At 36.5% G+C, this 19026-nt stretch overlaps 1 protein-coding gene across 3 annotated transcripts in view; it reads right to left on the bottom strand.

The window, feature by feature from the left end:
- Window positions 1–19026, bottom strand: part of LOC123701331 — a 92773-nt gene that overhangs the window by 37111 nt on the left and 36636 nt on the right. The window contains exon 4 of one of the 3 annotated variants that reach the window (XM_045648764.1): window positions 16611–19025. The exons of 1 other annotated variant lie outside the window; for it this stretch is intronic. The gene's annotated coding sequence lies outside the window, so the exon portion shown is untranslated. Of the gene's footprint in view, window positions 1–16610; window position 19026 lie in introns of those variants that run through there. One more of the 3 variants, XM_045648765.1, reaches the window with a different exon arrangement.

Below are 19026 nucleotides of genomic sequence, written 5' to 3'. Positions count from 1 at the left end.
TGATAATGAATGTTTGCAAAATTTTGATTTTTTTTAAAAAGAAAAACCGATTTCTTCTGATGTTCCCAATCATAATGAAATAATTCCGCTAAGCGAAGACATAATCAATCAAAATTTGCCAAATCAAAACGATGCTGGTCAGAAAAATTTTGTTTGTGGTTGGGTGCTCACAAAATGTTTAAAAAATGTTGTGAAGACATGTCAATATTGCAGACAAACCCTAATTTGCAATAAAAATAGCAAACATAACGATTTTATAAAAAAGAAAGAATATAATAATAAAAAATGGCTCTGTTATCCAAGCCAAGAGCTTGCCAGTTGCTTCCAAGACATTCAATTAATAACAACTTCAACATTGTGCAAAAATGTACCCAAAAATAATTTAAAAATAAATATTATTAACATTTGTAACTTGATGGTGACTTATCCTTTTAAATGTCCCGTTCATAGGGATCAATTAATTAATTTTTTTTTAAATAATACCATAAATATATTAATTTACAGCTGGTGCAAATCAGTAAATCGAATTTTGTGTGGAAAAATTCAATATGAGGGTGAAGATGAGATAAAATTAGCTGCTAGTGACTATTATAAAAAAAGAAGACATTATAAAAATAGAAAATGAAAGAAAATATTGGTTTTATTTGTAGTATTATTTGTTCATGCATGTGTCAGTTTAATGTTCAACGTAGTATTCATTCAATGTTCATGTACATGAAAGACCAAATTTTAGTAGAATATTTCATACAAGCTACCTACCTATATAAACATTAAACTGGAACATTATTTCCCGATATATCCAGGTAATTATCAACGGCTAGTTTCGATATTCCATATTAATCCACAATTTTAGATCGAAAATGACAACTACAGCGAATTACTAAGATCGTAGATTGTGGATTGATATCAAATATTGAAACGAGCCTTGTAGTGGTAACTTGTTAAGTATGAGCTATATATACATACGTATAGGTAGGTATAGTATACCTATCTATAGGTATGTATATATGCAATTAGTTCTGGAGAAATAAAGTAGATGGCGCTTCAAAGATAATTGGCACAGAAGAACGCAAGATGGCGCTCTTTTCCCTCTATATTACTATACTCTTTGATTTAACAGCCCGAGCTCTCTCGGAAGATTGTCGGCAGATAATAGATATAACTTTATTATTAGGCAATTTATTTGACACGCTCAATGGGAGCACAATATGGAAAATTTCGCCAAATGACAAAAAATTATAAAGGGCCTGTAAAGCAGCCATCACCTCATCGTGACTTGTGGAAAAAAGCGAAAGAAGTTTTAAAAACTGTAAAATTTATTAAAAAAGTTAATGTTGCCGATAAAATCTACAAAGCCGAAACTACTGTACCATCAATTACAATTTTTTTAACAATTGAAGGCATGGAGGCTCTTTGGAAATTATTATCTGGTAAATATAAATTGTATGCCATGTTGAACAGAAATTTTAATCAGGACCCATTAGAGAATTTCTTCGGGAACATCAGGAGTTATGGGGCAAGAAATGTGGCACCTATCTCCGTTGCATTTGAGGGGGCATATAAAGCACTCATGTTAAATAGCTATAGCATGCCGCACTCAAAAGGGGCTAACTGCGAAGAGGACGTGAATGTCTCCAAACCTTATAATTTTTCATAAAGGAAAAAATCGAAGCCCCTGAATCCCTGTTCCTGAGGAACAAGAAATAAATTTTAATAAAGGAATTTGCCTTGAACAGCCTATCGAAGGAGATTCTGGCCACAAAAACTATGTTTGTGGCTGGGTCCTGACGTTATAAAAAATTGTCAACAATGCAGAAAAACTGTATTGGACAACAGAGCATCTAATGAAAAAAATACATTATAAAAGCAAAAGAATACCAAAACATAAAGCGGTTTTGTTATACTAATGAGGAAATAGAAAAATATTTTGAGGAAATACAAACAATAGCCGTGACATCTCTAAAGAGCAACATGTCAAGAAAAAATATAAAGCACCGTAACTTGGTCCTACTTTGCTCCTGCCTAGGTAATTATGCTCCAATTGCGGAAAAAGATTTTTTCTTATCTGTGCCAAACTTATTCTATGTAACTGTCCATTTCTGAACGAAATCGGTAAAAAATAAAGTTATAGTGGCAACACTGAATAGGAACTTTTTTAATCCGCCATTTTTTCGACTGTCAGGTGTAATTGATTCATTACGTAACCTACAGCACAAAAAAATACTTCGATAAAGCCGTCTGCATCTTAAAATTTAACGAGGGAATCGAGGTAAGAACGGTTTAATGTAGTCGTACAGCTAATCCTTTAACCATAATCGATAATATTTCAGTTTTGTTTATTAATGTCAAAACCTAACCTCTTCTTGATGCTCGTTCCTACTATGCTCCACATGGCGGAGTGACTTTGCTCCAGGAGCAAAGTTACCCCGTCAAATAATCGCGACTATCTTTGTACGGTGCAACCGTTCAAAGCGCATCGTCATCATTTTTTGTATGCCACAGCATTTTCATTTTCATATAGCGTTAGTTCACATTAAAACGTCGCGAGCCGCGTACGTGTGTAACTCAGCATAGCAATAAAGCATATCATTTAGCAGCCTAGTTTTAATTAGCATCAACAGCAGCATCCCCAGGTGTACGAACCGTACATCTTTATGGTCCTTCGAGCTTAACCGTAAGCAGGACCCATTCGCGTGTGTTAAAGCGTAACTCGTGTAGTGGGAACTGCCACGTAAGTTCCAGCAGCAGCGGTGAGTCCACAGCTTTTTACTTATACTATCTATCGAAGCGAAGTAGCATTTTCATCATGGAAGATCTAGTAGCTAGCCAAAACATGATCATCGAAGCGATAGAAAAGCTCCAAATCAATTTTAAGAAAGACGGTGTCGAACGCAAGACCCCGGCTCATATTAATAAGCGATTAAGTGTGTTAGATTCTTACTGGCAAGAATTTCAATGCAATCATATTAAAATATGTGAATATGACGATAAATCACATGAATATTTTAGCAACAACATTTATAAGCGAACGGCCGATTTTTATTATGAAACGCGTTCTTATATAACGCGGCACTTGCCAGCGGAAGGCAAGGAAAGCGCTATGAGACCTGCAACACCTGGCTTATTGACTCAGCCGGGAACAAGTAAGCAGCAACAGGATTTAAATCCTCAGCCATCATTTAAATCGCAAGGTACATCGAGCAAACTTGATGAATTATTACATAAACAAGCAATTAACTTTAAGGCTTTTAAAAGAACTGTAACAAGTATCGATGTTGAAAAAATATCCACTAAGTGGAAATTCGAGGATGCCCTGCAACAGTTAAATTCCCGATGGAGCGTTATTGACTCCCTTCATTGGGAAATCGACAGCATTCTGGACGGGGAAGACGTTGAATACGAGAATTCTTTCACTCGCCACGAAAGCATTTTCAACAACCTTAAAGAAGCGATAAACACAAAGCTCTGGTCAGTCTCTAACAGAGAAAATATCACACCGAAGGTTGACATTCCGATTTTCAATGGAAACTATCAGCAATGGGTATCTTTTAAAAATTTATTCAACGAAGCTGTTCATCTTAATCCTTCCTTATCTAGTGCCCAAAAAATGCAGTATCTGAAAAGTAAGGTCAAAGGCGAGGCAGAACGCCTCATACAGCATTTATCTATAAGCTCACAAAATTATACTTCCTGTTGGGAAATATTAAATCACAGGTACGAGAATAAAAAGCTTATTTTTACATCTCACATAAATGTAATTTTAGGCCTACCCAACATGCAGCAGCAATCGCTCGGACAAATAAAAAACATGCACGATGCGACAAAGGAATGCCTGAATGCCATTAAAAACCTTGGTGTTGATACAAGCACGTGGGACCCGATGATCGTTCATATCTTAGCGATTAAATTAGATACCGACACTCATAACGATTACATCGAGTCATTGAAAAATCCTAGAGAGCTACCAACACTGCAAGAATTTCTAAGTTTCCTCGAGATGAAATTTACTGCATTAGAATCATCTAAGCGCAAGCAAGAGCCACCTAAAACATTCCAGCACCCTCAAAAACCAACACCAGCAGCATATCCTAAAGCATTCCAGAAATCACATTTATTTAAATCATTCGCTAGCAACTATAATAATTCATCGCAAAACGGAAAAGGTATCAATTACACAACGCAAAATTGTCCAATATGCAACAATAATCATGCAATAATATATTGCAATAAATTCGCGGAATCTCAACCTAAACTGCAATTACAAACAATTACAAGGTTACAGCTATGTCAAAATTGTCTATATAATCATAATGGTAATAAGTGTTTTTCCACTAAAAGATGCCGAGTATGCAATGAGAACCATCATACTTTGGTTCATGAAGCGTTCGCACAGCGAACATCCCAAAGTACAGCTAGCACAGCAAGCCCCGAAAATCAACTGAAAAATAGCTCTCACGTGTCCCTGGATAATACACAGGAAATTTTATTAGCAACAGCTCAAGTTTCAGTTCAAGCTGCAGATGGTTCGTCATTAGTCATGCGTGCTCTCATAGATCAAGGATCACAGACTTCCCTTATAACCGAAAATGCAGCTCAGAGACTCGGTCTGCCGCGTCAGCAGTGTAAGGGAGTGATTTTAGGTTTAGGAGCTAAAGAGAACACGTGTAAAGGCTTTATGAACATACAAATATCTTCTCAATACAGCGACTATTCTTTAAACACAGGAGTTTTTATAATGAATCATGCGGTGAACAATCTACCAAATAAATCATTCAGTAAACCAGCATGGTCATTTATTGACGACATACATCTAGCCGATCCAGAGTTTTATCGACGCCGGCCGGTCGACTTATTGTTAGGTGCCGATGTCTATTCATCGATTATCATGGAGGGAATTATTAAGCAAAGCGAATCTATTCCTGTAGCGCAGCAAACACGCCTTGGGTGGATTTTATGCGGCAACGTAAAGTCGTTCCAATGTAACGTAGTAATGGTTGACGTGGATAGCCTTCAAAAATTTTGGTCAATCGAAGACATTAACGAAGACATAGATATATCACAAGAGGATTATCAATGTATTCAGCAATACAAATCAACAACAACTCGTCAGTCAGATGGAAAATACGTTGTTCGTCTCCCTTTACATCCAGACGCAGATGAAAAGCTAGGATTATCGAAAACAAAAGCATGCGCTCAATTTTATCAATTAGAACGAAAGCTACAAAAAGACGACAATTTATTTAATAAATATAAATCATTCATAAACGAATACAAAGAATTGGGTCACATGCACTTAACAATAGCGCGTAACATGAAACCTACCTACTACATGCCGCACCACGGTGTACATCGAGCCGATTCGAGTACTACGTCATTACGAGTTGTGTTTAATGCATCCGAAAAAACATCGACGGGTGTAAGCCTTAATGACGTCATGTATAGAGGTCCGAACTTACAGCAGGATATCTTATTATTAATATTAAATTGGAGACAATATCCTTACGCATTTATAGCAGATATCGAAAAAATGTTTCGACAGATTTTAATTTCAAAGCAAGATCAACGTTATCAGCAAATAGTTTGGCGCGAAAATCCGAATCAACCACTCAAGGAATATACTTTGTCAACTGTTACGTATGGTACAAAAGCAGCGCCCTTTTTAGCAATGATGACGCTCAAGCAGTTAGCCAAGGACGAATGCAACCGTTACCCGATAGCAGCGAGGGTGTTAGAAGAACAATTTTACATGGATGATCTTCTTAGCGGTGCATTTGACAACATATCAGCGAAGCAATTGCAAAGAGATCTTATCGATTTACTCAAATCTGGAGGATTTAATCTCCGCAAATGGTCAGCGAATGAGTCATCATTATTAGAAGACGTTGATAAAGCAGAAAACCTAGCAAGCGATACGTACAATTTTAAGCATCAGGAATCAACGAAAGCACTCGGTCTTAGTTGGAATGCCAAAGAAGACAATTTTAAGTTTATGTGCAAACTAACTCCGCAATCCGATTTACGGCCTACGAAGCGAGAACTACTAGGAGAAATATCGAAGATATTCGATCCTCTTGGTTGGTTGGCACCAGCTGTAGTTCAACTAAAACTATTATTTCAAAGCGTATGGTTAACTAAATTAAATTGGGATGACGTCATACCGGACAAGATTAATCTTGAATGGCAAAAATTAAGAGCAGACATAGAAAATATTGGTAATATCGAAATCCCGAGATGGATTTGCAGCGAGAGAGACGACTGCATCGAATTACACGGTTTTTGTGATGCGTCGTTGAAGGCATATGCATGCGTAGTATATGCACGGATAGTGCGTAACGGTCAAACGCACATAACACTGTTAGCCGCTAAAACGAAACTTGTCCCCGTCAGCAAAACTAGCCCTTCGTCAAAGACCGACATATCGTTACCGAGACTAGAGTTAAGCGGTGCACTTTTGCTCTCGAAACTTATGATAAAGGTCAAGCAAAGTTTAAGCGATCGCGATGTAAAAATGTTTGCGTGGTGTGACTCAACAGCTGTACTTGGATGGCTACAGGGCGAGCCCAGCCGCTGGAAGCCTTTCGTCGCAAACCGAGTGATTAAAATAACAAAAACTTTACCACCACAGACTTGGCGTTATGTTAAATCTAGCGATAATCCCGCAGACTGTGCTAGCCGTGGCATGAGCATCGCACTTTTAGAAAAACATGACCTATGGTGGAAAGGGCCCACCTGGCTACTCAGTGATCTTAAACATCAACAGCAATTAACGTATGATACTAAATTAGAAGCAAAGAAAATGTTATCAAATGTCGTTACAAAGAATAGTAATATTTCAGCGAACTTTATTAGCGATTTTATTGATAAATACAGCAGTTTTACATATGCGTCACGAGTATTAGCTTGGATATTGCGAATATTCTCGTCCGTAACTAAACAAAATTATCTAACTATACAAGAGTTGCAAAATTCACAATTAAAAATTATAAAAGCTATACAATATTTAGAATTTAGTCAAGAAATAAATGATTTAAATAGTTTAAGTAGAGTAGATTCAAAGAGCAAGTTATTATGTCTTAATCCATTTCTAGACGAACAAGGTTTATTAAGAGTTGGAGGTCGTCTAAAAAACAGCAACATCTCATATAACATGAAACATCAAGTTGAACGACATCGTGATCATACATGACGCTCTTCTACCTCCAGGAAAATGGGCGTTGGGTCGTGTGATTGAATTACACCCTGGATCGGACGGCTACGTCAGAGTCGTAAGCGTAAAAACTAAGACGGGCATTATCAAGCGACCGGTAATTAAATTATCTATTCTCCCTGTTAACACAGAAGAAACAAATCAGCAAAAGCTACAAAATCATACCAGCAGCTCATCACCAGCAAGCACCCCGAAAAAAGCGCATTCCAATTAAAACATTCATATACACTTATTATCTATCGTTCATGTTAACATTATTTATTTTAATGCTCACGTTAGCTACAAACATAATACATAGTAACAACTTCAATATAACAAGAATAAACGTCGACAAACATTTTATATTCTTCAATAAATTAACATAGTTGAAGATGGATAGGAATTAATTAACTACTCCAATAAACAACTTGAACTTCAAAATTATTAATAGTAAATTATATCAATCATGTGGAAATCATCAGCTGTATGAAACTTTAAAAGTAATATCCATTGTAACATCGTATTATATAAATAAGCCACGGTTGTAAACAATTGAAGTTCCATGACCGCATGTTACTGAATCAGCATTTCGATTCAACGAGGCGCACGCGACCAGGCCTTATCAATGGTGTCAGGTATATTATTGCGAATACATTGTCTGAGATCAAAGCTAAAATATATTCATGATTAATTCACATAAAGAGCACACTTTTAAGATAAATATTGAGCCGGAGGTGTATCCGAAATTCAACCGATTCAGCATTTTAAAAACACCGGTACCCATCAAATTTGGAGCTGGGTAAAAAGCTACAATGACTCCCAGCTCTCGGGAAGCGCATTCAGGGGTCCAGGGGATAGCAGCAGCAGCGGGCCTGTGGTGTGCGTGGCGGCGGCGGCGAGCGCCCTCCGCGGCGGTCGCGCCGCGCACCCGTGCGCAGCGTGCCATCAGTGACCCATGTGTTAGTTTTAGTGAAAAGTGTGTGAGTGTAATGTGCGTGAAACAAAAAGCAGAGCAAAGTGTGTGTGAAACAAAAAGCAGAGCAATGTGTGTGTGCGTCATTCAGTGAATCACTAATAAAAGAAACAATTCCCTATTTTAGAACAAGTGTAGCCTTAAGATCGATAGCATGATTGTCGGGCATCATTTGTTAATAGCTTTAAGAATATTGTTTTCACCTTGTAATAGGTTAGCTCATCGTCATTTCACAGCTTTCATTTCCATCTTGTTGCCCGGGAGCATGTACGGTGCAACCGTTCAAAGCGCATCGTCATCATTTTTTGTATGCCACAGCATTTTCATTTTCATATAGCGTTAGTTCACATTAAAACGTCGCGAGCCGCGTACGTGTGTAACTCAGCATAGCAATAAAGCATATCATTTAGCAGCCTAGTTTTAATTAGCATCAACAGCAGCATCCCCAGGTGTACGAACCGTACAATCTTATTCATTTTCTTCACATATTTTCTTAATTTAAATTGGTAATTTGATTTTTTGTATATTCAGGCATCATGCCAAGAAATTATCAAAGGAAAGCAGGCAGACGAAACTATAAAAATTACACAGAGGAAACTTTAGTGTTTAGCGTCAATAGAAAACCGTGATTTGACCCAAAGGAAGGCTAGTGAAAAATATGGGATTCCACGCAGAACAATCATTAATCAATTAAAACTTTTACGATCTCCAACACCATCGAGGCCACCCGGCGCTCCTATCACATTTACTGTAGAAGAAGAAAGAACATTCGTATCTTGTATCGAAAATCTAAGTGAATATGGTTTTCCTTTGACTACAATGGACCTTAGAATCGTAATAAAATCATATTTGGATAAAATTGGCCGTAAAGTGAACAAGTTTAAAGATAATTGTCCAGGAATAGAATGGGTGTCCAGTTTTTTTGAAAAGAAATCAGTCCTTATCACAAAGATTTGCTGCAAATATTAAACGGAGTAGAGCTGCGGTTGATCAGGATACCCTCAAAGAATACATTCAAAATTTGAAAGAGGTGGTCAAAGATGTACCACCCGAAAATATTTGGAACCTTGATGAAACCAACCTCTCGGATGATCCTGGTCTGAAAAAAATATTAACTAAACGAGGAACAAAATATCCCGAGCAAATTAGAAAGAAAATGAAGATTTCGTACAGCCTTCCACTTCAAAACGCCCTCGCAGCCGGGGAGGCGATAGTGAGAGTACTTATGCAGAGAGTGAGAACTTCTCTATTCACAACTCCTCCGATGAGGGCACACTCGCAGAATTCTTAGAAGAATCAGTAGATCCAGAACCTGAAAAAAATATGAATTTCAAGCCACTTATCAAGGAAGTAGGTCAATTTGTGGCATTTAGATATGAAGGCGAACTATTTCCAGGTGTAATAACCAAAATTGAAAAACAAGGACCACATATATCCTCAATGAAACGGTCCATAAAATTTTGGAAATGGCCTAAACCAAAAGATGAAATTTGTTATGACTGGGAGGAAATACTGGGATGTATTGATCCCCCTAAAAAAGTGGGACGCCGTGATTTTTTTTCGGTCCCTGAACTTAATCAGATTTGGGGTTTCTGATCTCTTCATACAATGTTTATTTTTGTAAAAGGCTTAGGTATACTTAATTTCAGATGTTAATTTGTCTTAGAAGAGTTTTAATTTTTATTTTTGTTTTTTAATGGTAAAATAAAGAGATTTTTATGATTCATTGTTATTTTTGGTTTTATTAGTCATTTTAAATATTTATATATAAATTGGTTTGGAGCATAGTTACAGTTTTAAGCTTCCTACTATGCTCCAACTTCTAAAACAACCGAATTACAGTACAAATAAAATTTAGGAGCAAAGTTACCCAACTTGACGGGTAACATTGCTCCTTAATCATTGTTTTATATATATAATAAAACGCTACAAAATGGTAGTTTCATCACTTAGATTCTGTAGCCAAGGTGTTAAATTTACAATTTAAATTTAAATAACAATTTTAAATGAAAACGTTTCCACGCAATTTTAATAAGTCCAAGTTTGGAGCAGATTTTGGAGCAAAGTAGGACCAAGTTACGGCATGCCATTATTGCGTTTGTTGAGATATTCATAGACTTGTCATTTAAATGTGCAATACAAACAGATAATTTGAAAGTGTTTTTTAAACACAACTATACATGTTTTAATATACATAGTTGTTGTAGATAGGTGAATCGGATTTTAAGCGGTAAAATTAGATATAATGGTGATGACGAGACAAAACTTGCTGTCCAAATCATATTTTTTTGGGTGTAATTACAATTTACGAAGTAATAATAATGTATATATCAACGCGTTCGTTTGTTGGGAAAGTTCTGAGCACTCAAGATGAAAAACTGAAAATAGATTTTTTAAGAAAGAAAAAGGTCGTTCAAAATTTAATAAGCTTCGAAAAACCCCAAGTCGAAGATATTTCTGACATTTGACGTATTTTGGGAGAACAAATGGTTCAAGACGAGGAATGATCTCGCGTAGAATAAGAGCTCAAATTGTCAACGTTTGTTTCGGTAATTATTGACGAGACGTCTGACGTAAGCAACCGGGAACAACTGTGCGTTATTTTGCGATATTACTTCGGGAAAAACATTCACGACCGGTTTTTAGGATTTATTGATGTATCTGAAAGTCGCACAGCAGACACCCTTTCTAAAGTCATTTTAGGTCTCTTAAATAAACTTAAATGCACTGAAAAACTCGTATCACAGAGCTACGACGGTGCTAGTGTGATGGCAGGTTTGCGAAATGGTGTACAACAAAAAATTAAAGAAATTTATCCACAAGCTATTTACATTATTTTGGTGTAATGCACACATTCTGAACTTGGTTTTGTCTAAGTCGTGCGGTAGAATTGCTGAAGTCAGTTCTTTTTTTCAGCCCTTCAGACTATGATTAATTTTTTCAGTCACAGCACAAAACGCGCGGCTTTTTACGATAAGCACTATAAGAAACGGTTACCTCACACTTCTGCGACGCGTTGGACATATTCATCGCGCAAAATTTTTATAACCTTTTACGATCCTTTAATTTCAATTTCTTTTTGTCGATTTTTCATGTAATCTTTGAAAAAACCGACTGCTTGTATAATATTATACAAAAATCACAAGTCGATGTCAGATATTGCATCAATAAAATTAAATAGTTTCAGCATTGGTTACGCGCTGAATTTCATGCTCAGTTTGACGAAATGTACGAAAATGCATTGCTCAATAACTCGCCTCCTCGTTTGAGACGTAACATCCTTTGCGCTAAAACAGAATACAAACGCCTTTACGTTCAAATTATTGATAATATATCTACTGAAATTAACGACCGATATTCCGAAAATTTTAAATTAAATTTTTTTCAATTGTTCAACAACAAATTATTTGAGAAATATCGAAAATACTTTCCTTCTGAAGCTTTTAATTTACTCCTAGATTATTATACAAATTATTTTGACAAACAATCATTGAAAAACCAATTGATAGGTTTGTACTCGTCCCTTGAATTAAAGGATTGTGATGTTTACGAATTAATCGATTTCATAAATGAGAATTCCTTTGAAGAAGCCTTTCCCCAGCTGTTGAAACTTGCATATTTGGTAGTTACGATTCCTGCTAGTAGTTCTTCCGCGGAGCGTGCTTTCTCAGCGTTAAAGCGAATTCATACGTATTTAAGAAATACACAAGCCCAAGAACGCCTTTCTGAACTATCAATGATTGCAATAGAAAAAAGAGCTGTTTATTGAATTAAAACGATCACCAACTTTCTATTCCGATGTTATAAAATCTTTCCTTCAGAAAGATCGGCGTTTTGAATCTATACTAATATTATAAAGCTGAAGAGTTTGTTTGTTTGAACGCACTAATCTCGGGAACTACTGGTCCGATTTGAAAAATTATTTCGGTGTTAGATAGCCCATTTATCTAGGAAGGTTATAGGCTATATTTCATCACGCTACGGGCAACAGGAGTGGAGCCACGGGGGTGAAACCGCGCGGAGCAGCTAGTTAGAATATAAATGATCTTACAATTTAATCTATACTTATATTATAAAGCTGAAGATATTGTTTGTTTGTTTCTTTGAACGCGCTAATCTCAGGAAATACTGGTTCGATTTGATTTTGATTTCACACTAAAACCATTAACCAACAGGAGCGGAGCAATGCGAGTGAAACCGCGGGACACAGCTAGTTAATAATATAATGTCATACAGTTTTAAATAATTTATAGATTTTAATGTTAAAGTTTAAACCTTTTACAATTTACTCAACTGTTTGCGGGTGCGCGCGGGTCTACTTCTAGTATTTTGATATCGTAATTAATCACCAGCTTAAAAACACAAAAAAGGCTTTGTTCAAAGCCGCTGAAAGTGTGAAAAAACTGGCATGTGTATCAAGTTCTGCCTAGTAGTTTTATGCTTACGGTGTGGTTTGAAAAAATCTTCGAGCGAGACTTGTAGATAAGATGAAAGAAGGAAGGAAGATTTAGAAGATTTGATTCGGTATGTTCACATTTTTTTATAAGTTTTATAACGAACATAAGTACACACTACACAGTATAATTTGAGAAAAAGGTACCCAGCAAACATTTCGACAAATTAGGGCTTGCCCAGTCCTTACACCCTAGGCACACCACTGTTTGCAACCTGCATTTACGACTAAATTTTCTCGAGCAACTTTATACTAGGTTATTTCTAATAAAATTGCCTACATTTTGAGACTGGTTTCGATTGGTAAACAATAGACTGCAATTACCAATCTCAATTTACCTATTTCAACGCAGCAACTAGGTGATTGGGACAAAAAAAAGGTCAGAAACTGAGGCGTAGCATATATTGTGTATATATATATATATATATATATATACATAATATAACAAAATAAATATATACATACATATATAAATACACACATACATATGTAAATACACAATCTATACTAATATTATAAAGAGGAAAGGTTTGTATGTATGTATGTATGTATGGTTTTCACGCATAAACTACTGGACCGATTTTGATGAAATTTGGCACAGATAATCTTTAGACCCTGAGAAAGAACATAGGCTACCTTTTATTGCGAAATATGTACCACGGGCGAAGCCGGGGCGGACCGCTAGTAATATATAAAACGCACACCGACACAATTGACAGAGAGAGAAAAAATAAATAAATCCATTCCTTTTTAGATCGACCTACTCCCAGGAGTTAAAAAAATAAAGGACTCCAAAAAATCAGGCGCTGGGACGGACACGGTTTATATTCCTTCCGTAAAATGGTTCAGTTTATTGGATGCATCCCTGCGAAATTTAACCTCAACACTGACACACAGTGAAAGTAATTTGGTAAGTAGGTACCTACTCTAGTATTGGGGGGCTAGGTAGTTTTCAATGTATCATTCTTGTCTGCTAAGAGACAGAACCTCTTCCTACAAAATAATTTGCATATCTCTCCCGACGATCTGTAGACCTTTGAGATGAACGGTTACTTAACATGTTAACTGCCGTAGTGGAACGGTCAAAATTTACATTTTTTTTTTTGGTGCTCCTGGATTTAGTTTAATAAGAAATGAATTTATGTCTAGTTTAGGCTGCAATCGTGTGTATAGTTTATGAAATAATCTCGAAAAACCCCATGAGGTCACCGGTGCCCTACGCGGCGCTGTGATGTTGAAAATTGCATTTTCGTTATTTTGGCGCCAGATAGGCCACACCTCCGGTCACCCGCTCCGCAGTCGAATACTTGCACTCAAGTGGGATGCACGTCATTTTGTTTTTTATTTAGTATTCGCGTGTTCGTTCCTATGATGGATTTTGACGGTTTTGTTTCGGTTTGATGATCTCAAGAAGATTTGCATCGTATTGACTTATTAGAAGCCAGTATTTTCCGTGAGATTGAAAAAAGATGTTCGGAGGAAAAATGCGAAGAGGAAAGCGAAGACGAAATCATCCGTCCACCGAAGCGACGTGCACGAGTTGTTATTAACAGTGACTCGGAAAGTGACAAAGGTTCTGTGGAAGACATGGTTCGAAGTCAAATCGACAAGCTTCGGGATATCTCGATTCAAAGGTGGGGAGAGCCAAGAGGTCACCAACCATCTGTAATCGCGTTTACGGAACCTACAGGTGAGAATTTTATATACCAACTAGCTTACCGCCCGCGGCTTCGCCCGCTTTCTGGTGGTACACAAATCTTGAGCTTGCAAATCAATTACTTGACAATGATACTCACCTGGTTGGCACCTTGAGAAAAAACAGAAGAGAAAAGCAAGTAATTGAAGCCAAACTCAAACCAGGTGAGTCAATAGCGAGGGAAAATGAGCATATACATGCGTCTTAAAATGGAAAGATAAGAGGTATGTCACAGCATAAGTCCACTAAGCATTCTAAGGGGTTCAAAACTGTCATGAAAAAAGGAAAGATAGTTCGAAAGCCAAAGATGGTTTATGCATATAACATGGCAAAAGGTTCAGTCGATCTTAGTGATCAAATGAATGCCTATTCATCTCCATTAAGAAAGACGGTAAAGTGGTACAAAAAGTTAGGGATAGAATTAATTTTGAACACTGCTTTGATGAACTCTTGGGTGATGTTCTGTGAGAATAATAAAACTAAAATGGGGATTGTAGAATTTCGAAAGCAGTTGGTGGAAGATTTTACTGACACAAAAAATAAAACTGTTGAAGAGGTTAAAAGACCTAAAAGACTGAAGCATAATCTAACTCAAAAAGAGGGACCAGTTAGAAGCACACGACGTTTTTGTAACAAATGTTACAAAAATAATGTTGACCTATATGGTTTGAAACTTGCAAGAAATAAAACAAAAAAAGTTTCAACATTTTGCAATGAATGCGAAAATAAACCGCATTTATGTTTACAGTGTTTCAACATGATCCACAAGAAGTAATTTTTTTTCTTTATTTTATTTGGCAATTTATTCATTTTCTAATAAATATTTTCATTACACAATTACTGTATTTATTATTTAATTTTATAACCTTACCCAATTTTATTCCATGAACGAGTTCACCGAAAACTGCAGATTTATCTATGTGAATCTATCAAATGTCAAGGTAAACGAAAACCATTGTGCGCACATATACATTATACTACAGCGCCACAGCGGTCACATGCATACACAAAATCTAAGGAAAAATAACCCTACTGCTCACAAAATAGGTTTGAAAACAGGTCTGCCCTGAGGTCACCGGTGACCTATGAGGCGCCTAGATACAGGGCAGGGACCGGTCACCGGTGACCTACGTGGCAGTTAACGTGTTAAGGAAATTGGCAGTGGTAGCATTCCGAGAGACTCTGGTTCATTTCTCCAATTACCAGGAACGATAGTTCCTGCTTCATAATTTTCTTTGTCTACTGTGTATTCATACTGTTTGTTTGGAATTCTGTTTGTCGGAGCCAATTATGTAAAGCGCAACATGTCTTTACTATCTTAACAACTTTCTCAGGACTATAGGGCATCTGTTTCTCAAAGACTCTGAATCTGGCAGCTAGTATACCGAAAGCATTTTCTACTATTCTTCTAGCCCGAGACAAACGATAATTAAAATTTTTTTGCTGTGACGTTAATCGATTTCCTGGGAAAGGTTTTAACAAAATTTGTTTAACGACTCAAGTCGATTGCAAAATCGTAAAAGGGCGATTTTCTAATAAGAGGAGTTCAATTTTGATGAATCAAATCACTTTGAAACCAGCATACACTTCGAAGATCAGTGTAGCTGAGCGAAAGAAGAAAGATTTGCTGCATTTGGTGGAAACTAACATAGTTCCCAAGTTCTACGAAGGATTTTTTAAGAGCCTACTTTAATTAAGTATATTTAAGTGAGGTTGACCTTAGTTCTATTTTAGTTAAAGGTATAGTGATTTAAAAGCAAGATCTCGTAATTAATAAGTACTATTTTTAAAAATGTGATTTAAAGACCAAAGTTACTATTAAAATAAATGAGCCATAAAAATATTGGTTTTAATGTTTCTATCCATAACTAGCTGCTGCCCGCGGCTTCGCACTCCCTTATCCAGGATAAAAAGGATAGCCTATGTTTGATTCCAGGTCTAGTACATCTATGCAATATTTCAGTTCAATCGGTTCAGTAGTATTGGCGTTAAAAAGGGACAAACATCTATCCATCCATTCATCCATCTATCCATTCTAATAACTTTCGCATTTATAATATTAGTGTGATAGTGTGACTAGACACATCTAGACTAGTGTCTAGACATGTGTCATAACTGACTAACAATCAAAATCTTAGCACAATAACGACGCAAATTACCGCGGCAATTTTTTTAATCGTATTTTTTAGTATTATTAACACTAATATTTGACACTTTATCCAATTCATTAACAAGCGTATGATCCAAATCATCATTTAATCAACAAAAATAATAAAGATATTCAAGCAAAATAAAAATATTACTGTTCAAATCTTTATTTGCCTCTCCTGAAAAACCATGTTTACTACAATAACGTCATTCTTGCACCGGATGTGCGAAATATTCTTTCAAGGGAAATGCATTGTCGCCAACTAAGACATGACCCTCTGGTAGAATACCGTTTTCTAATTCTTGGTACAAACTACAGTTACGAAATACGCCTCCATCAGAAACCCTTCCAGTACATCCAACGTCAATATAACTAAAGCAATATTTATGATCTACAATAGCCATTAAGACAATGCTGTTTGTCTCTTTGTAATTATATATAAACTTCCTGATTCGGGGGGTGCCTTAATGACGACATGTTTGCCGTCGATTGCTCCAGAGCATCCTGGAAAGTGCCACTGATTTCGGAAAACATTTTCAATTATTTTCCAGTCTGTAGTAGTAGGAATCTGAAAAAAAAAATTGTTCATGAATACTTTGATACTAATAACATTTTATTTGTTTCAGGCTTCCAATAGTTTACACACTGATGATACTACAGATACTGAGCAAAATAGTACTGTAGTGGATACTTTTCGTGAACCTACACCTCCTCCTCCACCTCCAACAAAAAAAAAAGGAAAATCCCAGCTCTCGAGCATGGTTAGACAATTAAAAGAGATAGCTGATACTAGTAACTCTACAGTCGAAGAAAATGAGTTTGAGGTCTTCGGAAAACACGTCGGTCTTCAACTGAAGTCTTTGCCCCTACTATTGGCATTAGAAGCACAAGAGCACATTCAAATTTACATGAATAGAATTCGACGTCAGCACCTTCAAAACGCATCTGAACAAAACGGAATCACCAGAACGCCACAGTCATATGCTACAGAATCACCATATAGCGATTCATCAACATATTATAATGACACCAGTAATTATAGTATGGAAGAGCAAGCAACTGAATTTTTTTCCTCGTCCATTTTACCTACAGATAATTCTGAACATGTTTCGGATTATCAGCTTTCCTCAATATATTCCATATATATATATATATATATATAATTTCCATCTGGCCATGTTAACCAGAATGAAACGCAGAGCGTTACAATTATATCAAATGACTTAATTTTAACAGCAATGCAGAACGCTAATGTTAATAAATCTGTTACTGTTATTTAATCTTAACTTGATAAATTCCTTTAATGATTCATAGATTGCTGCACAAACTTCGATGATGAATTCGGAAATAGTAGATTTTCCGAGTCTAAATAAATGTGTGAGTGTCCTTAAACTACACCCAGTAGCAAGGAAGTATAGAACTGCTTGTAATTTTGAAATTGCAGGAATCGCACTTCTTAAAAGGGTATCTTTACGCTGAATTTGAGAATGTATTTCATTTAACAGAAAATTTACACAACTTTCGGACATTCTCAAACTATCGAAGTATTCTTTGGGATCTTCCAATGCTAATTCCTTCAGAAGACAATTAGTAGCTCCTAGTTTTTCTCTTCTATCGATCCATTTTCGTACCCATAGCTTCTTTTTATTAATCACGCAAATTTCCTCATCCACCTCTTCTAAAATAGCCGTTACGATTAGCTTAATTAGTTTATTTACTTTATTGCGTTGTAGGCTGTTCATCTTGCAAAACACCACTCACTTGTAAACTGTACTCGAGCGAAGTGCGAACGATTTTTGGCCAGTAGCGAATATTTTAGCTTACTAAAACACTCGCCACTCGACTAAATACTAAAGTAGTCCGAACTAGCCTTAAGGGCGAAATCCAGCCTGTTCTCTTCGCAGGATAGGTTCTACAGCTTTTATCAATCTATTAAGTAATATCCTGGTAAGAACCTTAGATGGAGTAGAAAGCAAAGTAGAAATTTACATGGAGGCCGGCAGCGAATTTCGCTTGATGACATTTCCTCGTCTTGGCGCAATATCAATGCCGGCGTGCCACAAGGTTGCGTCTTGTCACCTCTCCTTTTTGCAATTTTTATTAATACCTTAACTCAATCTTTAACTTCTCTCTACCACATGTATGCTGACGATGTCCAAATCTACACCCAAGCGACTCTGGAAGACTTGCCCAATGCAATCAGCAAGGTCAACAATGATTTGTCTACCATTGTAAACTGGAGCAGGAATTTTGGTCTATTGCTAAATCCATCTAAAACGCAGACAATCATCATCGGGAGTGCGTCATACGTGTCAAGTGTTGTTCAGGATTGCTTTTGGAGATGAGATGAATGGTATACACATGGTATACGCAGAAGTTTTTTTTATTTTTTTTACGACTTCTGATGATATGGAGTCACCAGAAAAAAGGGTTTCTAAAAGAAATATTGAAGAACAGGAAAAGATCCACAGACCTAGCGGTAAATCATACAAGCGAAAAAGATTTTTCTGAAAGCTGTATATAAATATATACAGGGTGTCCCAGAAGTCGACGTCAAGCCGAAATTTTC

This window comes from Colias croceus, chromosome 21 (genome assembly GCF_905220415.1).
Source record: "Colias croceus chromosome 21, ilColCroc2.1".
In the NCBI taxonomy this organism is placed as follows: domain Eukaryota; kingdom Metazoa; phylum Arthropoda; class Insecta; order Lepidoptera; family Pieridae; genus Colias; species Colias croceus.
Note: the sequence above shows the minus strand (reverse complement) of the source record. Positions and strands in the feature narration are given on the sequence as shown.